The following is a 23,211-nucleotide window of genomic DNA, read 5'->3' as shown; positions in this document are numbered from 1 at the left end:
GCTACTTCTTGATCGAGCGTCATGCAGCTAACACACTAGGCCACCCCACTCCTGCTGGTGGCGCTGGCAAAACTCAAATAGATTCACTGCTGCTGCGCCATCTACCAAAACTAAACGAAACTAACAGCTGATGTGATGTTTTTGTTGTAGCTGCTGCACGTGCGTTTGTTAATTGGCCAAATATTTGATTATTTTTTATTAATTTTTGACTGAACGGAATTTAATGAAACTTTCAGCATATGATCTACATATTATATTGAATATTTGAGAAATTAAACAAAAAGAAAAATAATTCACAATTAGCTGTAGAGGCATCTGATTTGAACTTGAATGTTTTTACTCGATAAAAACATAACGGGATGATTTTTCGAATTTTAAAAGCAAACTCGACGTCCGCGCTGTATATACGGTCATTTAAAAAAAAAATTCAATTCTCTAGCTCTTATATCTTCGGAAATCGACGCGTTCAAACATACGGACAGACGGACAGACAGACAGACGGACAGGGCCAAATCGACTCAGCTCGTCGCCCTGATCAAGAATATATATACTTTGTGGGGTCTGCCACGCCTCCTTCTGCCTGTTACATACATTTCAACAAAACCATTATACCCTGATTTCCCATTTTCAATGGGTTCAGGGTATAAAAACAAGTAAGAAAGCTCTAGTCGAGTCTGCTCGACTACAAGATCCCCTGAACCCTTGGAGCAATAGATATTTCAATCATGTTTCGCGTCTTTGCCAAAGCACAAGTCTCTAGTATTTGAAATACGCTTTTTACAAAAGTGAGGGTGAGGGGGTGAATTTAGGGGTGGGGGGTGAATTTTGACAAAAACCGAAATTGTATAAAATGCATGTAAGTATACATAAAAAGTTTGGAGACTCTAGCTTTAAAGATGTAGGAGATACAAATTTGTTAATGGTTTTCGATAATGTTTTTAATCGATAACAAAATAACGGGGCAATTTATCGATATTTAAAGCAAAACTCCATATGCGCGTGCCTACACGGATCTAGGAAATTTCAAGTCTCTAGCTCTTATATCTTCTGAGATCCACGCGTTCAAACATACGGACAGACGGACAGGGCCAGGGACTTTGCTCGTCGCCCTGATCAAGAATATATATACTTTATGGGGTTTGCCACGCCTCCTTCTGCCTGTTACATACATTTAACAAAACCATACCTGATTTCCCATTAAAAATGTGTTCAGGGTATAATAAGTAAGAAGGCTCCAGTCGAGACTGCTCGACTGAGAGATACCTTAAACTCTCCAAGCTGATATTCTAATCGTTCTGCACTTATGAGAATATATTAGTTGAATAAATTCTTCTACTCGCTGTGCCTGCAGTTCTGTTATTTACGTCGCCAGATATCTTGAGTATAGCCTCTTCAGTTCCGTTGTCTGTGTCGCCAGAAATCTCGAGAACTGTTCGTATGCTTGTTAATTCTGTCATCTATGGCGCCGCTGTGAAATAGACAAGACGCGTCGGCTTTGGTGGTTTTGAGGGGAGTAGATCTCGCTCGATCGAGCGTCACGTCGCTACTCACTACGCCACCTCACTTTTCGACAGCTCTTTGGCAAAACTAAAATAGGTTCACTGCTGCAGCACCATCTAGCAGATTCTAAGAATGTTCTAGAAGAAGTTTGAAAGTATGTTGTAAGGTTACTTTTCTATGGCCGGGGTAAGAAACTCACTCATGCAGTAATAGAGAAATGAGAGAGGGGAAGGGTACTATTAGAGGTTAGGCAACCACGCGGTGTAAACTCACTGACCGCGCCCACGCATTTGCATGCGGGAGAGTGGCAGCAATCGAGTGGCGCGGTCAAGCGCTCTCGAGATTGCTGTGGTCGGGGTTGAGCGAGCGCGCCGTGGGGAGGGCCATTACGGGTGGTAGACTGCGGGTTGAGGAACGCCCAGCGTTGCCGCCGGCGTTAACTCCGCGACCACACAGTTTTGCGGCCGAAGATTTGGTCGTCCGTCGAACGGGCCGAATCCACGTTCAAACTACCAATTAGTACTACTATTGCTGACGACTGTTAGTATAAAAGGCTAATAGAGCGTGTAGCGTACGGGTTTGACTAAGTTGCGACTCTCTCGACGAGAGCGCTGTATGTCGCCTGCGGATGTTAAATACAGGCTTGCTTTATGGCGTGTAGAAGGCTTCGAGGTGCGCACTCTTGCTATGCTCGTATCTAGCTCGCCGGATTGTCGGGGTTCTTCTCCACCTATTCTACACTATTGCACCCTAACACACTTTAGTTATAGTGCGCTTCAGAAACTATATTTCGAGAGTGACTGTATTTGGACCAATGCGCCGACACGCAATATTAATATGGTAAACCTAAACATGACTTTGACTGACAGAGAGACAGTAGGTGTTGTTCGTCCCTCGTCTCTACCCTCCCTACCTTGACTATATTTTAGTTGTATCGTCCCTAATCAAGTCTTTAAGACTATATTACACCTTACACGATCCTGGCATGGATAGTCGACAGACCAAAAAAACTTATGAATTCATATTCATTTCCATCATTTTAATTCAGTATTAAACAAAAAAAAACTAATCAAACCGTCAGAATACCATGACATTCTAAGATAGAGGTATGATGGGGAGATGATAAGGTTTTCTAATCAATACTACTCTATACTTATGTGTTAATGCCTTTTCTTATATTCTAATTATGTTTGTTTACAATATTTCTTATTATCTACAACATTTAGTTTTAACTCTAGCGTTACATTTTCGTTTCCATTATAATTTTATAATTCTTTCATTTCTTACTTCATTTTTGGATTTTGTATAATTTTTCATTCTATTAACGTATAAATTCATTATAATTTAAATATTTCCAACCACATTTACGCAAGTATATTATAGTTTATGTTTATGTTTTTCCCATATTTCTTATTTACTTTTGTTGAAGTCTATCAACGTTAGATTTTAGAGAACTTAATATTTTTCTTGTTTTCTTATCATTCAATTACTTACATAGCGTTTTTATTGTTTATATATATATATATATCTGCATACCGTTGTATCCCTGGGCCCAAGATGACGATAGTATGTTGATTTTAGCTGCTGGGGTTAAAACATAAAAATATAAAGGTCTCTTGATCTAATTATCTCTTTTATTTATTTATTTATTTATTTTTTTTTTTTTATAAAAACCTTTTTAGAGCAGCGCACATATTCTGCTCTGGCTACCTTCGCCCTGCATTAGCGCATCAGCTGACGCAATGCTCTACCTTCCGTCGGGTCCTTACTTAACTAATGTATTTGGACAAGGCCGAGATCTAAACGAGGTTGTCCTACGTCATGGGGTAGGTTGTTTTAGAGATCCCGATTTCTTTATTTCTGGTTGTTGTGGCCGTTAATGAAATCTGACGTCGTCGAGAGTTAGCTCCGTGTCGGTGAGGGTATCTTGTCTTCGTGGTAGGTTAATCTGCTGCGCAGTCAGGTCTTTTCGCTGCATGCCGTTGACCGCACGAGTCACATAAAAAAAACCAACTACTCTTTCGCAGTCTTTGCTTTGGTGATAGCTCTAGCTATTGAGCTAAATCAAGGTGGTCACCTAAATTATTAAATAATTAGCGAATTACAAACACTAATACTTTAACGTACCTATTGCCAAATCACTAGACACTTATTTAAATGGTTTGCTGTTCGCACTATCCACGGATATAATCTTTTTGTGCAGTATAATAATTCACCCACGTTTTGCTTTTAATTTAATATATGATCTGAACGTCGCGTCTGCTATCGTCAAAGATCTTTTCAATTATGATCGGCAGCTTAGCTAATCACGCTGGTTTAAGTGGCGCTAAGCGCAGTCGCGCGATCATCTCTTCTTCGTCTGCTTGCGGTACAATCGTACGATCAAAATCTGTGCTTGCGGTACAATCGTATGATCTGTATATCTTGCGCTATGCGAATGATAAACAAAGATAGATAACAACAACGACCGTAGGATGACTCATGACATACCGAATAATATTTTATTATTTGTTCCCACTATTCTGTGTTTATACCTATGATTCGAATTGTTATTTATTTTCGGTCACTACATCACAGATAATGTTGCAAGACCTGCTCGAAGAACCATTATCTGAAGACCATATGATTTTAATTTAGGTACGAATCTGTTCTTTCCGTCTTCTGTTTTAAGTACATAGTAATTTGGACTGCACTTTTGGTGTACTCTCGCTGGAATAAATACTGGTGCCAGCTTAGCGCTAAATCTTTTAATAGCATTACTCTGAGTAAAGTTCCGTGCATAAACTGTATCTCCTACACACAGCTGAACATTACGACTACGTAAATTATATCTATTGGCGTTTGCTTCATGTCATTTATTTATGTTTTGTTTTGCTTTTTGTCGCAGCAACTGTAATGTATCTTGATTGCTTAGTTTGGTGTCATCATTCAAAAGATCTAGGTTCCTTAGTAGAGAGTAATCTTTCCCATTTAAAATCATGTTTTGACCAAAAGCAAGAAAATAAGGAGAATATCCTGTACTTCGGTGTAATGAAGCTCTCAAAGCTCCACTAATAGCATTCAGATTTACATCCCAATCGGTATGTTCAGAACCTATGTAGGCTCGTATAGCGGCTAACACAGATCTATTTAATCGCTCACTAGCATTAGCCTGTGGTGAATAAATCGCGGTGCACTTTTGAGTTACACCGAAACTCGTTAAGAAGACCTGAAAAGCACTGGATTTAAATTGAGATCCATTATCTGTGAGTATCATTTCTGGTACTCCAAATGTGTAAAATATAGCGCCTTCTAAGAATTCACAAATTTTAGAAGCCGTGAACTTCTTAAGCGGACACAAGAAATGGAATTTCGTGAAATGGTCAACAACTATAAGCATGCCAATATTACCTTTTTTGGAACGTGGATAGGGTCCTAACAAATCAATATATAATTTTTGAAAAGGTCTATCAGATGAAAAGGGTCTACCCATTGGCGGTTTAAGAATGGTATTTGGGCTCTTTGTCGTGCGACATACGATACATTCGGATATATATTTTCGAATCTGACTAACCATTCTAGGCCAAAACAAATATCTTTTTATCTTTTCCACAGTTATACTCATACCACAATGTGCTGAACTTGGCGCGTCATGTGCCTGCTGTAAAACTTCAGTCACTAATGTTGATGGTACCCAAAGTTTCCAAGAACTATTTTCTTGTTCTTCTTCGCCAGAAGCAAACTCGTTTCTTTTGTAAACGAAATCGTCAATTACTTTTAGATCGGGTAATCTGGATTGATTTAATTTGACTTTCTCAATTAGACTTACGTATTCGGGTGATTTAAATTCTCGTGACGTTAAATCTACTATCGGACAATTAAAAGTCATCTCTTCAATAGCTGGGTCATTTTGCCGAGATAAGGTATCTGCTACCACATTTAGCGAGCCTTTTCTGTGCAAAATACTAAACGTAAAGGTTCGTAACTTCATAGACCATCTGGCAAGTCTGCCGGATAAATCTTTCTGATTCATTAACCATTTAAGAGCGGCGTGATCAGTTATCACTACAAATTCCTGACCTTCGATATACGATCTAAACTTTTTGATGCCTTTAATGACTGCTAAACATTCTAATTCTGTCACAGAATAATTGCGTTGGGCTTTTGAGAGTTTTTCAGACATATAAGCTATAGGCAACTCAACTCCGTCCCGTTCTTGAGCTAAAACACAACCTATTCCATACATGCTTGCGTCGCAAAGCAAAAAAAATGGTTTCGAAAAGTCTGGTGTGATCAGAATTGGTGAAGCTGTTAAACAAGACTTTAAAGATTCGAACGATTGTTGGGCTTCTGGATTCCACTCTATGCCTTTCTTTTGTTTTAATAGCTCTGTCAAAGCAAAACTAACAGTGGCGTAGTTTTCAACAAATCGTCTGTACCAACCTGATAAACCTAAAAATCGCCGTAGTTGTTTCACAGTGCACTATGGTCCAAAATCCAGATTTTGTGGCATTAACTATAAGGAATGCAGTTACAGAGCTCAAACTTTGCACATATAACCATGTTAGCATGCATAATAAAAAAATAAAAAAAGTTGTGTGATTTGACCACGCCCTCTTACCTCCCATACTAGCCCACGCAGCGTATACGTAATGTGATTTAAATTAGGCTGGGATTAAAATAATTATAGCAATTAAAAGTCAACAACTTACATTTTAATATTTAATTTTGAACTGTTATTAATAAAAAAAAATTTGGTTTCTTGATAATACAAACTATAAATAAATAACTTTGATTTTATTTTAAATTAGATATTTTTGACAGTTACTTCAATCATATAAACACAGAAACAAAATTAAAAATTAACGGAGTAAAATACTTAATTAGTTTTCTTCTATTTCTAATTCAAACGAATATGGATTTATTTTCTTCTATTTCTAATTCAAACGAATATGGATTTATTGATTCGGTTTCGGAATCAGAATCACTGTCCGACTGATCAACATGAATGTAATCAGCAAGGAGCGGTTCATCTAAAAGTGCAACGACATCCTTAGATAATATTTGTTTTTTATGTTGAGCCGACCTTTTTTTGAGATTTAAACTAGAAATAAGTGGATCGGAGGAGTCCATTGATCTTAGGAATACATCTAACAAGTTATTAGCGCGAGAGTTTTTACGAGCACAGATTGAGGAGTTCTATTTAGCCAGAAAACTGTATTAGAGCTATCTATAAGTTTGAGCGGTATGACGGTCGTTACGAACAATGAGTGGTCAAGCGAATCCGGCTCATTTGTTTCGTATCTTTGTTTATACATGCTTTGTCCCGTAGATCCATCAAATCCATAGCTTAGAATTAACACGGCACTCGGAATATTCTCCAAATTTAAAAATATCTCTTCTTGCATAAGAACGATTCGACGGGCCGTATGATTCAAAAGTTCTTGTAGGGAAACTTCGGCTGTGATATCAGTACAATGTACTCCCTTGGGTCTTAATAGCGATTTAGCTTCTAGAGCTTGGTGGTAGCTTGGGAATATATCACAGTTTTGTTTTTTGTTAAGATCTCGCATATCATTGTATTGTTTTTTGCTTAGCGAGCTCTCAAGCAAATGCGCTAAGGCTTCGTGCGGTGTTAGAGGTATGGGTTCCTTGGCAGCAATTTTTTTTCTTATTTCACTCGGTCCACTTGGAGTAAGCATTGGGCGCGAAAGTACAAAAGCTGCATCAGTTTCATTTGATTTTCTTGCAGAGCAAGCAGCCGCATGCAACAGAAGATTTGTGTCATCTGCAACTTCTGCAAGTTCCGATGCCATCTTCCGCTTCAGACGTTCCCCTGCTGCATCATATGATAAAAATGGGCGTCCCCCCTTATTATCTGATGTTGTTTTTATATCCAATAAGATAAACACGGGCATTGAAAGCCATTTTGAGTGTTTTACCTTAAACACCTTCAGATTATAAGAGCATTTCAAATAGTTTTGCCTCACATAAAGTTCAAAGCTCTTGACTTTTTTGTTAATTTCAGCTACGTTTTTATTGCTCATAAAACTCTCACCAACTTGCTCAAAGATCCAGTTCGAAATTGCAGAAGCCTTTCGATTATTTTTCGCCCAAACCTCCAAAAGCGAGGTGCGGCAGAAGTCAAACTTGGCTGAAATAAATGATAATATAAATTTACCTCGGAAAAACTCGGAAAAAGTAATTATGCCATCATTTAATACATACTTTGAGCTGTAATTTGTCATAATTACAAGTTCGCAGAAATTCATAGAAAGTTAGTTTTCACTCCACAATAGACGCACACATGGGTTAAGTTTTCTTTATTTTAGGACATAAACAATTATTACACAAAAAAAAAAAAACAATTAACATATACAAATTGAAATTTCGTGCAGTATTTACATTCTACATACCTTGATTAATATTATCCATGACAAAAGTTAATTTAAAGTTTGTTTGTTAATTTTTTACAAATTCGCAAAGTTTGCCTACAATTTCCCGCTTTTTTTGGCAGAGCGAACAGCTAACTGATCACTTGACTTTAAAAAAACGCCAAAATTTCAGGGGTGCAGTAAAAACAAAAATATTTTTGTATTCGATATATTCAAAGTATTCTGTACAACAAAAAATTGTGTCAATACGATTTTGTTTCAAAAAATTTTTTGGGTTAATGCCACAAAATCTGGATTTTGGACCATAGTGCAGTGGTAGGAACAGGAAACTCACTGATGGCTTTAATCTTATCGGGATTTGTTCTTATTTGACCGTCTCCGATTATGAATCCGAGATAGGTGATTTCTTTCATACAAAACTTTGATTTGCTTATGTTTATTGTAAGATTTGCTCTGCGTAAGCAAAGTGCTATTTCTTGCAACAACAACAAGTGTGAATCGAAGTCGTCAGACAAAATAAGGAGATCTTCTAGGTATACAAAGACTCGTGTTCGCAAATGAGCTGGAATAACTTGATCCATTAATCTACATAGTGTTTGTGCGGCGTTGCATAAACCGAAGGGCATCATTTTGTACTGATATAAAGGTCTATTCGGGACCGTGAAAGCCGTATATTGTCGAGATTTCTCGTCTAGAGGAATTTGCCAATATGCGTGTTTCATATCTAAGCCGGTAATAAAACGAGCTGGTGGTAAGCGACTTAAAATGCCGTCAATATGAGGCAAAGGGTATGCATCCCGCCTAGTAACCTTATTAACTTCTCTCGAGTCAAAACAGAGTCGATATTTTTCTCCCTTTTTGACTAAAACACAATTGTTACTCCAAGGACTGTTTGACTCTTCTATGACATCTAGTGCCAACATGTTATCGACTTCAGCAAACATAATCTTTTCAATAGCTGGCGAAACTGGCCAATGACGTTGTTTTATGGGTATTGCAGAGCCAACATCTATCGAATGCGTTATTAAGCTGGTGCGACCAAGACCTTCAGTAGCGAAAGATGGAAAAACTGCTATGACTTTATCAAGTCGTGCCTTCTCTTCTTTCGACAATACATGATAGTTGGGTGGGTCTATATTTTCATCTGCGGTACCTACATCTAATTCTGCTACACCGTCTTGTGACGTTATTTTGTCCAAAAGTCCAAATTTATCCCAAAAATCAATGCCTAGATATACGTTTTGCTTCAAGTCCGGTATGATAAACATTTCTAGATCGGCTTCTTTCCCTTGGTATTTAATTTGACTTGTAAACTTGGCTATTACCTTGCTAGGTGTTCCATTCGCGGTTTTAATGTATCCAGAACATTTTTTAACTTTTTTGTTGAATAACAATTCTTTTGCTGCCGAACCGCCAATACAACTTATTGTGGCTCCGGAGTCTAGCAGGGCTATATAACTTCTACCTTCTATACTAATTTCAGTGAAAAGTCTATTATCTGAGCTTAGAAAGATGGCTGATATAAACCTTCTCCTAACCTTCCTTATACTTTTCCAGAATTCTCTTAAGCGTTTAGTTGAACGTTTAGGCTTAATTCTATATCTAAATTCATCTATTTTATTGAAAATTCGGTTACGGACTACGTTGTAATTTCGTATTCTTTTATGTAAAGGTGTGAATGAAAAGTGAGTGTTGGAAGTATTATATTGGTGGTCCGTTTGAGTGCCAATATCCTGACTATCAATGGGTTCGGAGGATGTGTCTACTTGGTGTTGGTTGACACATCCCGTTTCCGGTTTCCCGAAAGGTTACATTTCGGACACATAGGCTTGAATATTTCTTTAGCTCCACAGCCAAAACAAAATATTTTTCTAGGCCCTACGCAATCGTCGAATCTGTGACCAGGTTCTCTGAGACGTGATCATCATCCGATAACTGTTCGGAATCACTGGGTACTGACAATTCTGCGATATATGAACGCAATTCTGCGATATATGAACGCACAGCCCGAGGCTTAAAAGTTTTTATATCATTATAGAACTGTTCATGTTTCCTAATTTCTCTTCGGAGCTGCGATCTGTTTGAAACATTTAAATGAAGTAATTCGTGATGTACTATAGGCTTGGCGTTTCGAATCAACAGATCAACTAATTCATTTTCAGGTATCCCATTTTGGAGTCTATCAACAAGATCTTCTATTGAGTATTGGAAGTCATCAATTGGTTCGTTTTCGCCTTGGCGACGTTTCCTAATCTTTTCCCATATGTCATAATCGGTTTCTATATCTTCAAATCTCCTCTTGAACTCTAAGCAAAAGATTTCCCAGGTAAAGTTGGAGTGAGTACGATGAAATTTCCAGTACCAATCACTAGCTTTACCCGTAAACAATAGATATAAATGGTCACATAAGAGTTGAAATTCGTTATTCAAATTTTGTTTGGTAAGAGAACGAACGCGATAAATAAATTCGTCTGTTCGCATGCAATTCTTGGACTCATCAAATTTGATGTGCCAACTTTGCATAATGTTGGGTACTTTTCCAGGTGAACTATTTAAAATGGAGCTATTCTGATTGACACTAGACCTTGAGATGTTCTCAACGTTATTGTAATGAGACTGTTGTATGTCTGTATTACTGATCCTAAGGTTGCTGTCGTTAGCAGAGGATGGTGGTTGTTCTGGTGGGACCAGTTTAAGAGATTCTAATTTACTTTGCAGAGATGTCTCAATAATTTTTGATAAGTGTGACGTGAGTTGTTCTACCAATTGCTGCTGTTGAATATTTATTGAAGCTTGAATATAGGTAGCTATCTCGTCTTGGTTGTTAAGTCCGATACTAGTAGTGTTCAAATTACGGTCAGATTCTTGTCGAGTGGTGGATCGAGTTTGCATACCCCGCCTTGGACTTATCCCTCGACCTCTAGTGGATCTTTGGTTTCTCCTAGAGTAATTTAGCCTATTGCCGCTTGTACTAAGGGTTTCGTTTGCACCAGGTTGTGGGCCGGCTTCCGAGCGAAGCTCTGCAAACAGGGTATTGTTCGAGAATGTTAAGGCCATTGCCGTGCAATCAGCGTTACATGTTGGGCATTTTGGAGTTACCTTAAGATGGTCTATAATACAAAGTTTATGGAAAATATGCCTACATGGGGTTTTTGCTACAAGATCATTTCTATTTAATACTTCATTACACATACAGCAAAAAGGTTCTTCCGTTTGCAATGCGGATGCTATATCTTCCGTGCTATGGATCACCGACATTTTGCTTTGTCTATGTAAAAACTAATAATTAAGGATTTAAATTGTTTGGGGTACTAATATGTCTGTCTTTTCCATGCCAGAAACTATAAGATGGTGTCAGTCTAGTACATAGTGGTCTACACCTATTATCGTTAATTGTTTTATTTTCATTAACCAGAACATTCAATTACTGGACAGCACTCACACTGAAGTAAATCTACTGTGTTCCAAAAATAATTGAGATGTATTCTACAATTTGTATATCATCAATCATATACTTATTGATTATCACCCTCTGAAGCTGTAGGTCTATTCAGGTCGACCAATCCAAAACAATGAATTACAATCGCTAATTCCAACGAAAAAGATCCTAAACGTAAGAGAATGTTGTCTGCACAAATATATAAATGACTTTTAGTTCACTAAAACATGAATTGTATGGATGGATTGATGGGTGAGCTTTAGGAACCCAGACAGTACCAAAAGGTTGAAAACTAAACTGTCTATGCTCCCACAGTGGTTTTTGATTAAAGTTGTGTACTGTCTCGGGCCCCACGTTGGGCGCCATTAAAGTTATGTAGCGTACGGGTTTGACTAAGTTGCGACTCTCACGACGAGAGCGCTGTATGTCGCCTGCGGATGTTAAGTACAGGCTTGCTTTATGGCGTGTAGAAGGCTTCGAGGTGCGCACTCTTGCTATGCTCGTATCTAGCTCGCCGGATTGTCGGGGTTCTTCTCCACCTATTCTACACTATTGCACCCTAACACACTTTAGTTATAGTGCGCTTCAGAAACTATATTTCGAGAGTGACTGTATTTGGACCAATGCGCCGACACGCAATATTAATATGGTAAACCTAAACATGACTTTGACTGACAGAGAGACAGTAGGTGTTGTTCGTCCCTCGTCTCTACCCTCCCTACCTTGACAATACTATATTTTAGTTGTATCGTCCCTAATCAAGTCTTTAAGACTATATTACACCTTACACGATCCTGGCATGGATAGTCGACAGACCAAAAAAACTTATGAATTTATATTCATTTCCATCATTTTAATTCAGTATTAAACAAAAAAAACTAATCAAACCGTCAGAATACCATGACATTCTAAGAGAGAGGTATGATGGGGAGATGATAAGGTTTTCTAATCAATACTACTCTATACTTATGTGTTAATGCCTTTTCTTATATACTAATTATGTTTGTTTACAATATTTCTTATTATCTACAACATTTAGTTTTAACTCTAGCGTTACATTTTCGTTTCCATTATAATTTTATAATTCTTTCATTTCTTACTTCATTTTTGGATTTTGTATAATTTTTCATTCTATTAACGTATAAATTCATTATAATTTAAATATTTCCAACCACATTTACGCAAGTATATTATAGTTTATGTTTATGTTTTTCCCATATTTCTTATTTACTTTTGTTGAAGTCTATCAACGTTAGATTTTAGAGAACTTAATATTTTTCTTGTTTTCTTATCATTCAATTACTTACATAGCGTTTTTATTGTTTATATAAGTTAAGCGCACCCACACTAGAGTACTAGTGATTGGGGACGCTGTGTTGGGTTCTTGTGAATATATAACAACTTGGTGTTCGATGAAATAATATATTTGATATAATTTGGAACAATAGGTATGAACTGTGTCTGGTCCGAATATAAACTGAACTAAATTGTTCAACTCGTTAGGTTCTCCCCTTGAATGTCTGACTGGATTCTCCAGCCTCCTTAGATTGTCGAAAGTCTTAACTTATATATATATCTGCATACCGTTGTATCCCTGGGCCCAAGATGACGATAGTATGTTGATTTTAGCTGCTGGGGTTAAAACATAAAAATATAAAGGTCTCTTGATCTAATTATCTCTTTTTTTTTTTTTTTTTTTTTTTTTTTTTTTTTTTTATAAAAACCTTTTTAGAGCAGCGCACATAGTCTGCTCTGGCTACCTTCGCTGTGTTCCTGCATTAGCGCATCACCTGACGCAATGCTCTACCTTCCGTCGGGTCCTTACTTAACTAATGTATTTGGACAAGGCCGAGATCTAAACGAGGTTGTCCTACGTCATGGGGTAGGTTGTTTTAGAGATCCCGATTTCTTTATTTCTGGTTGTTGTGGGTGAAGTCTCTCTCTTGGCTATTACCTTGCTAGGTGTTCCATTCGCGGTTTTAATGTATCCAGAACATTTTTTAACTTTTTTGTTGAATAACAATTCTTTTGCTGCCGAACCGCCAATACAACTTATTGTGGCTCCGGAGTCTAGCAGGGCTATATAACTTCTACCTTCTATACTAATTTCAGTGAAAAGTCTATTATCTGAGCTTAGAAAGATGGCTGATATAAACCTTCTCCTAACCTTCCTTATACTTTTCCAGAATTCTCTTAAGCGTTTAGTTGAACGTTTAGGCTTAATTCTATATCTAAATTCATCTATTTTATTGAAAATTCGGTTACGGACTACGTTGTAATTTCGTATTCTTTTATGTAAAGGTGTGAATGAAAAGTGAGTGTTGGAAGTATTATATTGGTGGTCCGTTTGAGTGCCAATATCCTGACTATCAATGGGTTCGGAGGATGTGTCTACTTGGTGTTGGTTGACACATCCCGTTTCCGGTTTCCCGAAAGGTTACATTTCGGACACATAGGCTTGAATATTTCTTTAGCTCCACAGCCAAAACAAAATATTTTTCTAGGCCCTACGCAATCGTCGAATCTGTGACCAGGTTCTCTGAGACGTGATCATCATCCGATAACTGTTCGGAATCACTGGGTACTGACAATTCTGCGATATATGAACGCAATTCTGCGATATATGAACGCACAGCCCGAGGCTTAAAAGTTTTTATATCATTATAGAACTGTTCATGTTTCCTAATTTCTCTTCGGAGCTGCGATCTGTTTGAAACATTTAAATGAAGTAATTCGTGATGTACTATAGGCTTGGCGTTTCGAATCAACAGATCAACTAATTCATTTTCAGGTATCCCATTTTGGAGTCTATCAACAAGATCTTCTATTGAGTATTGGAAGTCATCAATTGGTTCGTTTTCGCCTTGGCGACGTTTCCTAATCTTTTCCCATATGTCATAATCGGTTTCTATATCTTCAAATCTCCTCTTGAACTCTAAGCAAAAGATTTCCCAGGTAAAGTTGGAGTGAGTACGATGAAATTTCCAGTACCAATCACTAGCTTTACCCGTAAACAATAGATATAAATGGTCACATAAGAGTTGAAATTCGTTATTCAAATTTTGTTTGGTAAGAGAACGAACGCGATAAATAAATTCGTCTGTTCGCATGCAATTCTTGGACTCATCAAATTTGATGTGCCAACTTTGCATAATGTTGGGTACTTTTCCAGGTGAACTATTTAAAATGGAGCTATTCTGATTGACACTAGACCTTGAGATGTTCTCAACGTTATTGTAATGAGACTGTTGTATGTCTGTATTACTGATCCTAAGGTTGCTGTCGTTAGCAGAGGATGGTGGTTGTTCTGGTGGGACCAGTTTAAGAGATTCTAATTTACTTTGCAGAGATGTCTCAATAATTTTTGATAAGTGTGACGTGAGTTGTTCTACCAATTGCTGCTGTTGAATATTTATTGAAGCTTGAATATAGGTAGCTATCTCGTCTTGGTTGTTAAGTCCGATACTAGTAGTGTTCAAATTACGGTCAGATTCTTGTCGAGTGGTGGATCGAGTTTGCATACCCCGCCTTGGACTTATCCCTCGACCTCTAGTGGATCTTTGGTTTCTCCTAGAGTAATTTAGCCTATTGCCGCTTGTACTAAGGGTTTCGTTTGCACCAGGTTGTGGGCCGGCTTCCGAGCGAAGCTCTGCAAACAGGGTATTGTTCGAGAATGTTAAGGCCATTGCCGTGCAATCAGCGTTACATGTTGGGCATTTTGGAGTTACCTTAAGATGGTCTATAATACAAAGTTTATGGAAAATATGCCTACATGGGGTTTTTGCTACAAGATCATTTCTATTTAATACTTCATTACACATACAGCAAAAAGGTTCTTCCGTTTGCAATGCGGATGCTATATCTTCCGTGCTATGGATCACCGACATTTTGCTTTGTCTATGTAAAAACTAATAATTAAGGATTTAAATTGTTTGGGGTACTAATATGTCTGTCTTTTCCATGCCAGAAACTATAAGATGGTGTCAGTCTAGTACATAGTGGTCTACACCTATTATCGTTAATTGTTTTATTTTCATTAACCAGAACATTCAATTACTGGACAGCACTCACACTGAAGTAAATCTACTGTGTTCCAAAAATAATTGAGATGTATTCTACAATTTGTATATCATCAATCATATACTTATTGATTATCACCCTCTGAAGCTGTAGGTCTATTCAGGTCGACCAATCCAAAACAATGAATTACAATCGCTAATTCCAACGAAAAAGATCCTAAACGTAAGAGAATGTTGTCTGCACAAATATATAAATGACTTTTAGTTCACTAAAACATGAATTGTATGGATGGATTGATGGGTGAGCTTTAGGAACCCAGACAGTACCAAAAGGTTGAAAACTAAACTGTCTATGCTCCCACAGTGGTTTTTGATTAAAGTTGTGTACTGTCTCGGGCCCCACGTTGGGCGCCATTAAAGTTATGTAGCGTACGGGTTTGACTAAGTTGCGACTCTCACGACGAGAGCGCTGTATGTCGCCTGCGGATGTTAAGTACAGGCTTGCTTTATGGCGTGTAGAAGGCTTCGAGGTGCGCACTCTTGCTATGCTCGTATCTAGCTCGCCGGATTGTCGGGGTTCTTCTCCACCTATTCTACACTATTGCACCCTAACACACTTTAGTTATAGTGCGCTTCAGAAACTATATTTCGAGAGTGACTGTATTTGGACCAATGCGCCGACACGCAATATTAATATGGTAAACCTAAACATGACTTTGACTGACAGAGAGACAGTAGGTGTTGTTCGTCCCTCGTCTCTACCCTCCCTACCTTGACAATACTATATTTTAGTTGTATCGTCCCTAATCAAGTCTTTAAGACTATATTACACCTTACACGATCCTGGCATGGATAGTCGACAGACCAAAAAAACTTATGAATTTATATTCATTTCCATCATTTTAATTCAGTATTAAACAAAAAAAACTAATCAAACCGTCAGAATACCATGACATTCTAAGAGAGAGGTATGATGGGGAGATGATAAGGTTTTCTAATCAATACTACTCTATACTTATGTGTTAATGCCTTTTCTTATATACTAATTATGTTTGTTTACAATATTTCTTATTATCTACAACATTTAGTTTTAACTCTAGCGTTACATTTTCGTTTCCATTATAATTTTATAATTCTTTCATTTCTTACTTCATTTTTGGATTTTGTATAATTTTTCATTCTATTAACGTATAAATTCATTATAATTTAAATATTTCCAACCACATTTACGCAAGTATATTATAGTTTATGTTTATGTTTTTCCCATATTTCTTATTTACTTTTGTTGAAGTCTATCAACGTTAGATTTTAGAGAACTTAATATTTTTCTTGTTTTCTTATCATTCAATTACTTACATAGCGTTTTTATTGTTTATATAAGTTAAGCGCACCCACACTAGAGTACTAGTGATTGGGGACGCTGTGTTGGGTTCTTGTGAATATATAACAACTTGGTGTTCGATGAAATAATATATTTGATATAATTTGGAACAATAGGTCTGAACTGTGTCTGGTCCGAATATAAACTGAACTAAATTGTTCAACTCGTTAGGTTCTCCCCTTGAATGTCTGACTGGATTCTCCAGCCTCCTTAGATTGTCGAAAGTCTTAACTTATATATATATCTGCATACCGTTGTATCCCTGGGCCCAAGATGACGATAGTATGTTGATTTTAGCTGCTGGGGTTAAAACATAAAAATATAAAGGTCTCTTGATCTAATTATCTCTTTTTTTTTTTTTTTTTTTTTTTTTTTTTTTTATAAAAACCTTTTTAGAGCAGCGCACATAGTCTGCTCTGGCTACCTTCGCTGTGTTCCTGCATTAGCGCATCACCTGACGCAATGCTCTACCTTCCGTCGGGTCCTTACTTAACTAATGTATTTGGACAAGGCCGAGATCTAAACGAGGTTGTCCTACGTCATGGGGTAGGTTGTTTTAGAGATCCCGATTTCTTTATTTCTGGTTGTTGTGGGTGAAGTCTCTCTTTTGGCCGTTAATGAAATCTGACGTCGTCGAGAGTTAGCTCCGTGTCGGTGAGGGTATCTTGTCTTCGTGGTAGGTTAATCTGCTGCGCAGTAAGGTCTTTTCGCTGCATGCCGTTGACCGCACGAGTCACATAAAAAAAACCAACTACTCTTTCGCAGTCTTTGCTTTGGTGATAGCTCTAGCTATTGAGCTAAATCAAGGTGGTCACCTAAATTATTAAATAATTAGCGAATTACAAACACTAATACTTTAACGTACCTATTGCCAAATCACTAGACACTTATTTAAATGGTTTGCTGTTCGCACTATCCACGGATATAATCTTTTTGTGCAGTATAATAATTCACCCACGTTTTGCTTTTAATTTAATATATGATCTGAACGTCGCTGATCTGTTTCGCGTTATTTCATTCGCTTAGTCTAGTTTTCTTTTCTTTGCTCTTTTCCTTTTTTTTATACCCTGAACCCATTTTTAACGGGAAATCAGGGTATAATGGTTTTGTTGAATTGTATGGAACAGGCAGAAGGAAGCGTGGCAGACTCCATAAAGTATATATATTCTTGATCAGGGCGACGAGCGGAGTCGATTTGGCCCTGTCCGCATGTATTTATTTATTTATTTATTTATTTCTGAAGGATATTGACAACAATGAGAGTCAATTTAAATTAAAAAAGCCTAAACAAAGTACAGGATATAATTTCAATAGTAACACCGACCCGATGGGGGTATTTTATTTGCGAGTATGAACGCGTCGATTTCAGAAGATAGTTCTTAACTAGAGATTATAATTTCTTTTTTTTTTTTTTATACCGTGAACCCATTTTCAATGGGAAAACAGGGGATAATGGTTTTGTTAAAAGTATGTTGGCTTCGTCTAGTGTTGCAAATATTGCATCTAGATGTTTGGCGTGCTCGCTTTCGGACCAACTAAAAACGACAATATCGTCGATGTAGACGTAGCATATTTTTCCTATATGATCCCTTAGGATATCGTCTAACGTTCTTTGGTAAATGGGCGGGGAGTTCTTGAGACCAAAAGGCAGTCGTGTAAACTTGAATTTTCCGCCGTTTATTGCAAAGGCGGTTTTCTCCATGTCCCTCTCTTTCAAAGGAATCTGGTGAAATCCGCTCTTGAGATCTAGTACGGAGTAATATTTGTTCTCGCCCAACTGTGCGATTATCTCACCGATTTTGGGGATAGGGTACCTATCCGAAATAGTTATAGAATTATCGCCAGAGGCGTTGCTTTTCTTTGGTACTATCCACACAGGTGCATTATACGGTGACCGTGAGGGTCTGATAATGCCGTCTTGCAGCAGTTGTTGCATCTGTTTTTTTCACTTCTGTTCTAAGCGAAGCCGGGTAAGGATAAGGTTTACTGTACACCGGAATATCCGATGATGTTCGAATTTCCCCTTTCACCCTAGTAGTGTAAGTCAGTTTTTCGTCCGGGTCTGCGAAAAGGTCAGGATGTTTTTCGTAAGGGAATCTAATAGTTCGACTTGGGCCGGAGTGATGTGTTCTGTTTTGACTTTTATGTTGTTCACTGATTGGGTATTCAGTTGATCAAAATGGAGCTTGTAATTTCCGTCTAACGTCATGGTATTGTCTTTGACGTTTATTACGGCCTTGAATTCTTTTAGAGCATCGTTACCCTTGGCAACCGTGGAAGGTTTTTAAGGTTGGTAATAGGAAAAATTTTAGAGGGACATCTTGACGGCCCATATAGAGCGATGTAGCGATGTATGGTATGTTTGTCCGCCAACAGAGTTGACATAGAATTTATTTTTATTTATTTTCGGATTTTTAATTAAATGGGGTTGAATATAAATTTGCCTTGAGCCGGTGTCAATAAGGAAATTAAGTGTGGTGCCGTCTTGCGCTACACACTTGAAATAGAGTAACGAGGGCAAGATGGAACTGCCTTTGGAACTTGGGTTGCGGCCCACCGGGGGAAGAGGGCCGCTTTCCGAAGCGATCATTGGGCGAAGGCCTGTTCATATAATTGATTCGGCCGGAGCAAAGAGATGCGTCAACTTCCATAGCTACCGGCTTAGGTTCCGGTTTAGGAGCTACAGGGCGTGCAGAAGGATGCAATGGTTTCCCACCATATTGTTCATGAGATATGGGAAGTTGAGTGTAAGTCGGTCTAGTATTGTGGTTACGGAAGTCTGGGCTTCTCCAGTTATTCGCTGGGATTCCTATTGGATGGGGGTTATAATAGAGTCTGGGTTTAAAGGCCTGCCAGTTAGTTGCTGTATTTGGCAATTGTTGTTTATGGGGTGCGAGCCTAGGAGCGGCGGACTGACTAGGGGGCAGTATTGGGGGTTTTTGCCGAGACTTCGGAGTAAAAGCGTTTTGTTGCTCTTGGTTCTCTACCAATTCACACAGGTATAAAGCGTGGCTGAAATCGTGAGGCTCTTTGTGGGTAAATAACCATTTAGTCCTCTAACAAAAGTATCCAAAGCCTTTTCCCGATAGCTCTGAGTCAAAGCCCTAATGCATTTGGGTATCAAATCTTAGACAGTGATCTGGTTTAATATCAATTAGACTTGCTAGTAGACCGACTGATAGAATTCGGCACTAGGGGCGTGACAAATCGGAAAATGCATTTCCCGATATACCAGAAATCATGTTAGTTGAAGAGCTAGAAAGCTAAAATTTGGTATGTAGGTCCGCGTCGACCATCCTAGATCACGAGCTATGGGGGATATATCTCCGCCCATTGGGGGCGTGGCAAATCGGGTAAAACTGTATCTCCTAAAGTCGTAAACCTAGAATACTGAAATTTTGTACGTAAGCTGGTGTTTTAATTCTATAAAGATGGGTGAATAAATAAAATATCTACGCCTACTAGGGTCGTGGCAAATCGGGCTTGAAGATATTGTGATTTTTCGAATTCGGCTATATTTTAAGCACTATTGATGCTAGAAATCTGAAATTTGGTATATATACGCGGGTTGACCACGCAAGTCCAACGAGATATGGTAGATATATGTCCGCCCATGGAGTGTGGCAAACCGCAAAAGTTTAAATCTCCTACAGTTTAAGAGCTAGAAGCTTCAAATTTGAATAGCTGAGTTACTGGTAGCCTCCTCTATCGATGCCTGAAAAATAATTTGTACGCCTCCTTAGGGGCGTGGTATATCGAAAAATACCCTGAAATTTTCACATTTTTCGAGACTCGTTACTCGTTCTAAGAACTGGCAAATGGGGAGTCTACGGCCACTAGCGGCGTGGCAATCGGCATTTATAGTGCCCATATTGCGGCATGTATATGCTTCAGCCATCTATTTATGTTTTTTTGTACACATAAATAGGCTTAATGGGCATTGATAACACGGAAGGAAACATTTTTATAAAATAAACAAGTAAGAAACAAGTAAAAAACACGCACACACACACGCACGCACACACGCACGCATACACACACACATACACAGTTCGAGTTGCGTTTTCGTGGAGTACGGTCGACGTCATCGTGATCCATCGTGGACAATAGCTTGATCTGTGTTTTTCCCTGTGAAAGTGGAAAGAACTGTAGACAACGTGGTTGCTGTGGGCGCGACGCACCCAGCGACGGCAAAAAATCTATCAAAGACTTACTTCGCGTCGGTCTCGCAGAGTACCCCAGTGGTACAATCCGGTGGTGCAAGAGAGGGGGGCAATAGCGTCACTGTTTTTGGCGTCAGGGCTTTCCTCTTTCCCATTCTTTTTTTAAGCGCGAAAAGATTTGTCACATTAGACGTCACATTTGTGCAAATAATAAAAAATCAGGTGCATTCACTCTAACAGCTGTTAGTAGTGCTGGAAATTGCAGCGGACAATCAGCTGCTCACTAACTTTGATGAGTTGCTAAGTCTCAGCAGAGACAGCAACCTAGCTGCTATTGTGAGGTAGCAGGTATTAAAAGTAGTGCATACGTTCGGGCTCTCGCTGTAGTTAAGTTGAGTTTAAGTTACTGCGGTCTGTAAACTCAAATTATATTAGTAGGCAGTGCCCACTACAGGCTTCACGCCGTGGTAGTCGGAGCAATATGGAGGCCATGATGGAGGAGGAGCTGCAAGCTTTCGCGCGCCGTTCCTCGTTGCAGCGATCGCCGCAGCAACAACAGAGGGCGTTGCCGCAGCCGTCGACTTGTAATCAGTCTCCAGCGGCTGAGTGCCAGGCACCCAAGTCTTTGAAAGAAGCGTTAGCTCAAATAGGAGTTACGCTAGAGGGTTTGTCTGCCCTATTTTGGGGGCAGCAGCATATAAATGCACTAATGAGAGAGGAGCTGGCTATGCTGGTCAGTCTCCACAAGACGGCCGAAGCGTTCTGCAACCGACCGGTCAAAGACTGCGAGGTGCAGACCACGCTGGTCAAGAAAGTAGCTGTGAAGGCTAAAACAGAGAGCGTTAGTGCTACAGCAGGTAGTAATACGCCCAAGCGGTCGAGGGAAGTTGCCACTGAGCAGAGGAAAACTCCCTCGAAAAAGCCGAGGCACAATAAAAGCGCAGCAAACCCAATAGAGCCAATGGCTCTACGGGCTGCAGCCGATAAAACCAACCAGGCAGGTCGACAGACGAGCTCGAACAGCTGGACGGTTGTTAAGGGACGCAAGCCGCTGCAAAAACGTTCCAGAAGTGACGCCATCGCGGTTTCAGGTGTAGGTGATTGCAGCTATGCGGACATGCTTCGCGTAGTGAAGAGCGACCCAAATTTAAAGCATCTGAGCGGCAACGTCCAAGGTATTAGAAAGACAGCTAAGGGGGACCTCTTGTTGCAACTTAGTAGGAAGCCGGAGCATAGCGCTGAGGCTCTGCACGAAGCTGTAGGCAAAGCCTTGGGTGACCGAGCGGTAATTAAAACACTTATCGAATCGGCTCAAATTGAGACTCGGGACTTAGATGAGTTAGCAAGCAAAGAGGAGATCTTGGAGGCAATTAGGTTGGAGTTGAAGGATAGCTCACTCCCCATTGAGGCTATCAAATCGCTTCGGCCAGCTTTTGGAGGACAGCAAAGAGCTACGGTTGCTCTTCCAATTGGGAAAGCTAAAACTCTGCTCGAGCTGTCCAAAATTAGAATAGGATGGGTAGTATGCAGTATCCGAGTCGTTGAACAGCCTAAACGCTGTTTCAAGTGCCTCGATTACGGTCATATGGCAGCAAATTGTCGCAGCGACTGTGACCTAAAGGGCGCCTGTTTCAGGTGTGGAGAGATGGGTCACAGTGCAAAAGCATGCACCAAGCCACCAAATTGTAGCCTCTGCATCCGGAAAGATGAAAAGCCGACGGACCATTCAGCAGGCAGCTTCAAGTGCCCATCCTACCGTGAAGCTGCTCGTAAAATGAAATGTTAAGGTTCTTGCAGCTTAACTTAAATCATTGTATTGCTGCCCAAGATCTTCTAGAGCAGACCATTAGGGAAAAATGTATAGACGTAGCTTTTCTCAGTGAGCCCCACCACTGCATAACCAGCTGCCCTAGGACATGGTCAACAGACGTTAATGGCAAAGCTGCGTTGTGGGTATGCGGCAACTCAACGAACGTACTTTCGAATGTTAACTCATTCAATGGGTTCGTACGCGGCCGATATGGTAACTTATGGCTTTACAGTTGCTATCTGGCCCCCAGCATGCAGCTCAGTGAATTTACGACGGTGCTCGACGAGCTTGCCGAGGATGCAAGGGGTCGGTAGGCCATTATAGCTGGAGATTTTAACTCCTGGACGTTAGAATGGGGTAGCCTCACAACAAACGTCAGAGGTCGTATCCTACTGGAGATCTTCGCGACACTAGATGTTGCACTGCTCAACACTGGCCACGAGTACACCTTCAGTCGGGCGGGATACGGATCTGTTATCGACATTACTTTTGTCACTTCATCCCTCTTTCGGGGAGCAACATGGA

The 23,211-nt window shown here is 39.3% G+C and overlaps 1 long non-coding RNA gene across 11 annotated transcripts; it reads right to left on the bottom strand.

Moving 5' to 3' along the window:
* Positions 1 to 2,052: 2,052 nt before the first annotated feature.
* Positions 2,053 to 22,475, bottom strand: LOC149270073 (uncharacterized). 11 transcript variants are annotated; one of them, XR_016268961.1, is made up of 6 exons: positions 19,946 to 22,475; positions 12,621 to 17,950; positions 7,896 to 8,021; positions 7,708 to 7,800; positions 3,628 to 7,633; positions 2,053 to 3,577 (listed from the first exon to the last, which is right to left on the bottom strand). It is a non-coding gene; the product is annotated as an uncharacterized LOC149270073 (long non-coding RNA). The 11 variants fall into 11 exon arrangements; XR_016268958.1 differs by having other exon boundaries at positions 2,054 to 3,577; positions 12,621 to 17,528; positions 17,579 to 22,469; XR_016268959.1 differs by having other exon boundaries at positions 2,054 to 3,577; positions 12,621 to 16,624; positions 16,689 to 22,468.
* Between the last annotated feature and the right edge of the window lie 736 nt (positions 22,476 to 23,211).

This window comes from Drosophila arizonae, chromosome 3 (assembly GCF_054131065.1).
Source record: "Drosophila arizonae isolate 15081-1271.41 chromosome 3, UAZ_ARI_1.0, whole genome shotgun sequence".
Lineage (NCBI taxonomy): Eukaryota > Metazoa > Arthropoda > Insecta > Diptera > Drosophilidae > Drosophila > Drosophila arizonae.
This window is presented reverse-complemented; position numbering and strand designations above follow the sequence as displayed.